Here is a 9,455-nt window from a genome sequence, read left to right on the forward strand (position 1 = left end):
CCCATTAAACCATTGGAGTAAAGAAAGGAGAAAAGACCCTATTGCTATTTAGAATCCCTTTTTAAAACAAGTTTTTAAAACATAGAATTAGTTCTAGGAGACAATTTTTGATGTTTTTCAGGGGTTCAACATTCTATTATAAAAATACTATCTATAAACCTACTAACAATTTTCCTCCTGTGCACAAAAGTAATACTGCCAAAAGCCTGTCCTCAAAGACATGCCTGACTTTCAGGAAAACTAATTATAGAAATGGAGTTTCTCGTTTGGGTTACCTTTGTTACTATTTTCAAATAACCTGCAATTCCCTATATTACACTGAGATACTTTATATAAATAATGTGGGCGAAACCTGAAGTTCACAATGAACCTGCTAGGTAGCTGGTGTCAAGTACAAATGATAGGAATTGACTTTGCCTTCATCAAAAGCATTTTCCCTGATATTCCTGATACACCTACCACTATCAGATCCTCCATATTCAGTAAGATTTATTCTGGAAGCAATGAAAATGTTAAATATTACTTTGCTAGAGTTTCTCCTCCTTTATTTAGAAATAAATGTGTAGCGGGGACCAGTGGTTGTAATGTAGATATTTGAGAAAGTTCATTGATTCCTTCAGGCCACCTGGAGCCATTTCAAGGCAAGTGAACAAGCATTTTCTGCATGTCTACTCCATGCCCCTATGCTATTGAACCAGATATTTTTAGTATTTCTGCTTTAGTTTATTAAATGATTCAGGTCTGAGAGTATCTGAGAAAGTATAATATGTCTCAAGTAACCAAGACCCTAGGTTGTATGTTATTTAAAACATGTCTTCTCACATAGAGCAGAAAGTTATTCTATTCAATCATTGAAGAATTTCCAAAGTTACCCCATTTTACCAATACCTACCTTACATGGTTCTCGTGAGTAGTAAAGATAACAACGTAAAAAAAGCACACAGCATCCTCTCTGGCACCATAGTAAACATACAGGATATGTTAGTAGAATTCAATATAAAATACTCATCTTCATGGTGGCTGACTTATTGAAGGTGATCAATAGCTATTAGTTGAATGAGTTAATGAATCAGAAAATGTAGGACAGGATTCAGTGGCTGTAGACACAACATAGGATGGACAGCTATTAAAGGAGCCAAGTGCTTATTTCTGAAGTTCAGAATTGCATCGAGGCAAGGGACAACTCATACAGCTGTCATTTAAACAAACAGACAACAAGTTGGCAAAGATGTGGAGAAATTGGAACCCTTGTGCACCATTGGTAAGTATGTAAACAGATGCAACCACTGCGGAAAGCAGCACAGAAGTTTCTCAAAAAATTAAAAATAATTCTATGTTTAATTCGAATTACCATATGAATGACCCAGTAATTCCACTTAAGCCAGTCACAGAAGGACAAATACTGCGCGTTTCTACTTCTATAAGGGATCTGAAATAACCAGACTCAGAAGCAGAGAGTAGAATGATGGCTGCCAGGTGATGATGGGGAGGAAATGAGGCGCTGCTGTTCAATAGGCACAGAGTTTCAGTTACGCAGGATGCATAGGTTAGAGAGATTTGCTGTACAACACTGTGGCTATAGTTAACAATACTGTATTGTGTACTTCAAAATTAAAGAAGGTAACCCGGACATAGTGGCCCATGCTTATAATCCCAATGCTTTGGGAGGCCAAGGCAGACAGATCAATTGAAATTGGGAGTCCAAGATCAGCCTGGCCAACATGGAGAAACCCCATCTCTACTAAAAATACAAAAATTAGCTGGTGTTGGTGGTGCACGCCTGTAGTCCCAGCTACTTGAGAGGCTGAGGCAGGAGAAGCACTTGAACCCGGGAGGTGGAGGTTGCAGTGAGTCGATATCATGCCACTGCACTCCAGCCTGGGTGACAGAGTGAAACTCCATCTCAAAAAAAAATTAAAGAGGGTAGATCTCATATTCAATATTATTACTACAGTTAAAACACACACACACACAGACCACCCAGAACTCACCTAGACTGGGCTTAAGGTAGGAAAAAAACTGAAACAAGCATGCTTGGAATGGCTGAAATCCTATCAGGGCAGTAGTATCGCCATGACAACAGAAGAGATTTCTGCCTGTACTTCCCACGTTAATCCTAAGAGAAGAGGATCCCTCCAAGGGAAGGCCAATGTTTGCCTACTCAGCGTAGCACAGTGACAGGGTTCCCTCTATATGATTGTGGGCACCATCATCTCAGACACAAAACTAATTTTCAGCTGCATGGATATGGGTTAGCTCTTTCTATTACAAGTGAGCTGACAATGACACTAAACAGTACTTAGCTCTTCTATTACTGAAAATCACCAAAGAGTTTATATCCCTGTCCTAGAGACTAGGGGAAAAGAGAGAGAGAGATAGAGACAGAGATGGAGAGGGATAGAAACAAAAAGGATGAATTAAAGCTGTCATACTGGGGAGATAATATTACCTACCCCATATGGCTGTTAAGAGGACTAAGTAATTATTTCTAAATCTCCTTGCAGCACCTGACACATAGTAAGTATTCAACGAATGTTAACCATTGTTATATTTACTATTTTTTTAGAGGCATTTGTGTGGCTTAATTCATAGTGCCCTTCCTCAACTTCACACCACTCTACTTCACCCCACAGACTATAAGCAACAAATGCAAATACCAAAAAAAGTAAAATAATATTGTTTTGTGTTTTTAATGAATATTAAGAAAATCCAATTACAGCACAGCTTAGGTGTGAGCTCCGAACTGAATGGGTTTTATTAAGTATTAGATACAGTCTATGCCCCATAAATATGTGTTGCATTGAATTAAAGTAAGTATCAGTCATAAAAGGTGCCCAATTTCAGTTCTGGAGCCTTCATGACTATTTTCATCTTTCCTTTTGCAGTTTGAGAATGAACTCCTTTCTGTAATCATGGAACTATCATTCTGAATCACCTCTTAAAAACATCATCTGCAGTGACATAATAACATTCCTTAGAAGTGGCTATTGCTGCAACAATCTGTCGCCTTCAAACCCTTATCACAGTGCAAGGCTTTTGAGAAGCAATGCATGACAGCCACCGGGAAATCTTCAGAGCAAGATGAGGTCTCACAATCAATGCCTGCCTGTGAGGAGCCACACTTACACGCTGCACTGACAATGTCACAGCTCGCTTCTGCCTGTGAACTACACCCTTGCCTTTTGCTTCCCCACACAGGCTCTGTAAGACACTCGTCTACCATACTACCCCTTTGGTCCCAAACTGTTTCATAAATATTTTTGTGTGTAACGAATTGAAATTTTCTAAGCCTGAGTACACAAATAAGAACTGTGTTGTTCATTCCTTTCACCAGCCAGGAAAGCTGTATAGTGGCACCTTTTCACCAAGGATTGCATATTCCCCAAAGCATCCTTAAAATTATAGTTTCCATTTTCTCCCTGCATACACTCCATTTCTCCTACTTAAATATGAGCTCCTGTCCTGGGCTTACCATGCTAGGCACCAGGTGACCATATTCCTGAGCTGCTTCTGTGGTCTAAGAAGAAAGGCAATCCTCTAGTCCATTGAAGATCCCCGATTCTCACCTCTAAACATATGAGCGTCTTTTAGGAATACGGCTTCATAATCCATCCAGTTTTTTTTTTTTTTGAGATGGAGTCTTGCTGTGTTGCCCAGGCTGGAGTGTAGTGGTACAATCTCGGCTCACTGCAGTCTCCGCCTCCCGGGTTCAAGCGATTCTCCTGCCTCATCTTCCCAAGTAAGTGAGATTACAGGAGTGCACTACCATGCTGGGCTAAGTTTTTGTATTTTTAGTAGAGAAAGAGTTTCAGCATGTTGGTCAGGCTGGTCTCGAACTCCTGATCTCAAATGATTCGCCTGCCTCAGCCTCCCAAAGTGCTGGGATTACAAGCGTGAACCAGCATACCTAGCCATAATCCATCCAGATTTAGCAAACATAGTAAAAATGTAAGAATCAAAACAGTTTTCAAATGTGAGCACAATAGCCAGGCTGCCAGAGAACACAATTTATTTGCAATTAAATGCTGATGTCATCTTCCAGCATCTGTTAACTTCTCCCCTAGCGACTCAGAGAAAGCAGAGTTCTTCCAAATTAAGGACTCTCAGAAAATTATTTACTTTGAGGAACTCTTAGATCTTTTAAAATGGAAAACAATGTGGCAAAGATAACCTATATGTCATGAAAAAGTAGCCTTGTAAGAGAGAATGTAGATTCATTTTCAAATGCATATTAATTCGTTTGATTTATTCTCAAAGACAGTGGATTGTGATAATAGAACAGCTAAAGTCAATAGGTGCACTTTAAGCTTTTGCTGCAAATCTGATAATGGGAAGAGTTTGTGGTTTAATGTAGGGGTCTCGGGTGGTTGGCATTTTGTTATCTGAGTGTCCTTTTGTGTCTTGCTAGTAGCCTAATGCCACTGTAGACTTGCCCACAGCTTTCACGGATACTGTGACTGAACATAATTTGGGAAGATAAATCGTATGGAAAGTAAACTTTCAGTCTTGTGTGTATGGAGCAGTCTCGGAATTGATTTAATTGTTGCACTGTGCTGACCATTCCCAGGTCTTCTTGGGGCAGGGTCTGTTGCCCACAGCCAGCTCCAGGACACCCGATGGAACTCCCAAGGGAAGGAACACCTTCATGGGGGTGGGGGGTAGGGGGCGGCCCCATCTTCCCTGAGTCCCGTCTGCTCCCCTGCGAGGAGCCCCTCAACCCTGGATGGCCACAGAGCTAAGAAAACCTCTTGATTTTCCTAGAGAACTCCAGAGCCGGAGAACAAACAAATGTACCATGGTCCATCCAATCTAGATGAAAGAAATTTAACAAGAAGGAAACAGTTGCCACGTTAACTGTAACACTGCCGTAAATGGTATCTGTTCAAAGTGCACAGATAGGTATTGGTACAAGAACTGGGATTTCACTCCTGACTCTTTATTGACTGATGACTGCAGAGCAAAATTGCGTATCTGCTTTTTAATTTCATCTTTCTAATAATTCATCTTTATGAAATTTACAAACTCGGGGTTCACGATACTGTGAAGATTTTTAAAAGCAGTGTTGCCGGGCCCGGTGGCTCACGCCTGTAATCCCAGCACTTTGGGAGGCCGAGGCGGGCGGATCACGAGGTCAGGAGATCAAGACCACGGTGAAACCCCGTCTCTACTAAAAATACAAAAAAATTAGCCGGGCGTGGGGGCGGGCGCCTGTAGTCCCAGCTACTCAGAGAGGCTGAGGGAGGAGAATGGTGTGAACCCAGGAGGCGGAGCTTGCAGTGAGCCGAGATCGCGCCACTGCACTGCAGCCTGGGCGACAGAGGGAGACTCTGTCTCAAAAAAAAAAAAAAAAAAGCAAAAAATCCTTGAGCCAACATTGTTCCTTGCCTTACTCCTCTTACTTTGGTTATTTTAAAAATACATTTGTTCTTGAGACTCACTGTTGCAATATCCTCAGGGTCCATGCCATAGGACTGTGTTATGAGTTCAAAAGTATTATCATCAGATCTTAAGTGTGGTAGTAAATTCCTCCCAGAGAAGTTCAATATGAGGCTGCTCAGCACCTTCAATATGTCAGGTCCCTGTCAGTAGGTGCTGATTTACCAATGACGAACCACCACCAACTTTTGTGCTAAAGTAAGGTAGGACCTAGGGAGGCTTCAGCTAGCTGAAAAGCTGACTGACACACTTATATCTAGGAGAAGTTACAAGACACAGTATTAAGGAATACAGCTAAAAAAAATCATTAAGTAATGGTCTATTTAAATAGCCATTCAAATGTGGCTTTCTAATAACTGAATTGGGAAAACTTTCTGAAAAATTATTAATTGGGTTTGGAGATTATTGTTCCAAAAAAACCTTCTGCCATATTTGGAAACTCATTTCTCAGTCTAGAAGTTCTCCACTGTAAGTAGCATTTGTTTTGTGATGGTGGAAAATTGAGACTTTTTTTGTATCAACCATACTCTTCAATACAAAAGGACAAAATATTTTTTAAATCATTTAGGTCAGAGTTGAAGAAGTGGCTATGATTATATGTGGCATGAATTGATAGTTATTGTTACATCCAGTCCTAATCTTTTCTTCAAATGTGAACTGGATCGAATAACTCCTTAAGTCCAGCAAGGCAAAGGTAAATTAAACCTCTGGTATACACAATTGCAGTGCAAAACATTTAATGTATTTTGATAGAGTCAACTTTGGATTTGATGGAAATTTTTTACAAGTTTTTTTTTTTTGGATGCATACAAACAATAAGCTTTTTCTTCTAACATGAGCAAAGTCCCTCAAAAAGTGAGACCTCGGTGGAGCTTCATTTGATGCTGCTCCTCAAAAGTGATTCTTGCTAAAGGATACCGTTTTTTTTCCTTTAAAACACTGTGTTCGTTTTGGAGAAGTGATAAGCTAGATCACTTTTATTCTTTTATATAAATTTCTAAAGATTTCGGTAACATTTAAATTTACATACTACTTGGTAAAGCTGTTTTTGTTAGTTATGAGATTGTTGTTTAGCCAAAAATGCTAACTTCTATCATTTAGAACACTAGGCATAAATGGGTTGACCAATTTATGCCTAGTGTTCCATTATTGGAACACTCAGCATGTGGGAGTTATATCCTACTGCTCAAGGTCATTTCCAAGGTCTGATTGTAAAAATTCAAAAAATTGCAACCTCGCACATAAATTAGAAGAGATATAGTATTTTATTACTGCGTTTTCATTCATGTCTATCCTGATACCTGTCACATAGAGAAATTTAGATATTTTATTACACTGGGATGTTATTAATTCCATATAAAGCAATGCTAAGAGAGTCAGCATGTGTCACTGATGTGTTGCTGAAGATTAAGGTATTTTTAAGTCTCACTAAAAAGGTGGAAGGAGCCAGCTGAGACACAAAAAAGGAGCTGGGGTTCTGTTCATGGTGAGGTTCTTTTTTTGTTTCTTCCAGCTCTAACGTGGGTACCCTATGTGGCTTTTCAGTGAGCCCCAATATAAAATGTAATAATTATTTTTCTATTCTTAGGCTTTATCTACCAAGAAATGAATTGGATAATCCACATAAACAAGAAGCATGGAGAATGTATCCATCAGAATTTGCTGTGGAGATACTTTTTGGCGAGAAATGACTTCCAATGACGTTGTAGCTGGATCCGATTAAGTATAGTTCCCCCTTCCCCTTCTGGGAAAGAATTATGTTCTTTCCAACCCTGCCACATGTTCATATGTCCTAAGTCTTCCTTGATGATGTATCTGTATTTATATATGTTTATATATGTTCTTCATAAATCTATTAAATATATATAGATAAAATGTCAGTGTTTTTCTTCTTTTTTGAAGGCACATACTTCACAGTTTCTATCTTGTGTTTACGTAAATTTGGAACACAGTATGCAGGAACATCAGGCATCATTTTGAAGAACTTTGAAATAGAACTTTCATATCAAAAATGTGAGATATTTAAAAATTGTGATTCCCCAGCACCCACTTACTTACATATTTTTGGTCAAGTATTTATTCCCTGCTTTGGTTCACATTTGTAATTTCAGATTTATTAGAAAGCTAATTTATATATTTTTCTTCCCCTTCATTTACAAACTGTCTGTTAACAGATTGGCAACAAAGACTAAGTTTTAAATCCAGAAGAGAGAAATGTTTCACACAAGCAGTCCCCCAACTCCCAAGACACACTTTCTCTCATTCCGAGCACTAAATAGTTAGCTTACTTGACAAGCTTCCTTTAATTACGCACAGACATGGAGGTTGGGGTAAGAAGATTTTGGTAAATATGAAGATAAGTAATCTTTGGTAACTTCTGCTTTGGTATAAAATTGTAAGTGAAGTCAAAAGAAATATTATTCTTAGAGTAATCTAGGTGTATCATTTTGAAATTCACTACTCCTGCTCCCAACCAACTTCACCTAAGCTTGGGGGAACTCTGAAGGGAGGTTATCTTTGCATTATAAACACTGGTTAGCCTTATGTCTACAGGAAATCATTATTGTTTCCTCTTTGGTGCTGGGTGCTACCTTTTTTTTTTTTTTAACAGATTTTTTATTTGAATTTTTTATTTCTTGAGACAGCATCTCACTCTGGTTGTCGAGACTGGAGTGCAGTGGTGTGATCTTGGTTCACTGCAGCCTCAACCTCCCAGGCTCAGGTGATTCTCCCACCTCAGCCTCCCCAGTAGCTGGGACTATAGGCACATGCCAGCACACCCGGCTAATTTTTTGTATTTTTAGTAGAGACGAGGTTTTGCCGTTGTTGCCCAGGCTGAGCTCAAATTCCTGAACTCAAGCAATCTGCCTGCCTCAGCACTCCCAAAGTGCTGGTATTAAGGCATGAGCCACCATGCCCAGTCCGTGGGTGTTACTTCATTCAAAATACCCTTATTGCCACTGTATCTTGAGGCCATGATTGTCCTTGAAAACGTTCTATCTTGGCCTTATTGAAATTATTCTTATTTGAATGATTTTCCTTTTATTGGCAAGGCCCTCAACAATCTAGACCAAGATGAGTTCATCAGGAAATGAAAGGTAACAACTAATAAGACAAAGTGTCACTGCTAAAACACGATATACTCATTCCTGAAAAACCTGGCACTCTACAGAAAGGACTAAAAAAAGAAGCAGTTCATGAAAATGCAGGATTTGAGAGTCCAGGGCAAACCTGTCCGGCATAGCAACTTTCTAACCAACACATAACCGCTCGGACCACCCACATCAGCAGCTCAATGTCGGGAATTTGCCATAGAGCTTCTTAATTTTTGAGTGGAAATAGACAAATACTTGCTATAAGGGCTGTGGGTACCAGAGTGGCACAGATGAGAGTAGAGCTGTGAGCCATGGTGGGCATGGAAGGCAGCAACCTGCCAGGAGCCAAGAGCCCCACTAGGCTGGTGAGCCGCCTCGCTGCAGGTGATTTTTTCTCCTCTAAATAGTCCAAAAAAGCTTCCAACTGCCAGTGCAGCAGCCCAACTGAAGGCCTTTTTCCTTTACTCCCCCTGATCTGGCTCCCTCTTTGAGGGAAAGATCATAGAACATGCTTTCAAATTCCTTTCGTGTTAATATTATGCCCTGCCATTCATATGACAGAAACGTGTAGGCACAACATAGTTTATACTATTTCCTTTAAAATTCACACAGCAATAATCTACAGAGGGCAGATTGTGTCCTGGGTTTAGGTGAATAGGGAGGAAAATACTTAGCTGGCTCAGTGAAGATTACGATCTGTCTTTTTCAATACTAGAAACACAGGAAGGAAGGAAACCCCCTTTTTTATTTTAAGAATTTCCCTTTTTGAAATAAGGAGATTACCATTAAGGTTTCTCCTCCCCAGACCTCCAAGACCCACCAAAATTTCTGGAAATTATGAGTTGTCACACTGTTCTGCTTTTGCTTATTCAAAGAAACCTCATTTAAGGCCTCTCTAGATATTGCTTTCTTAGAATGCAAAAT

This window comes from Nomascus leucogenys, chromosome 5 (assembly GCF_006542625.1).
Source record: "Nomascus leucogenys isolate Asia chromosome 5, Asia_NLE_v1, whole genome shotgun sequence".
Taxonomy (NCBI): Eukaryota; Metazoa; Chordata; class Mammalia; order Primates; family Hylobatidae; genus Nomascus; species Nomascus leucogenys.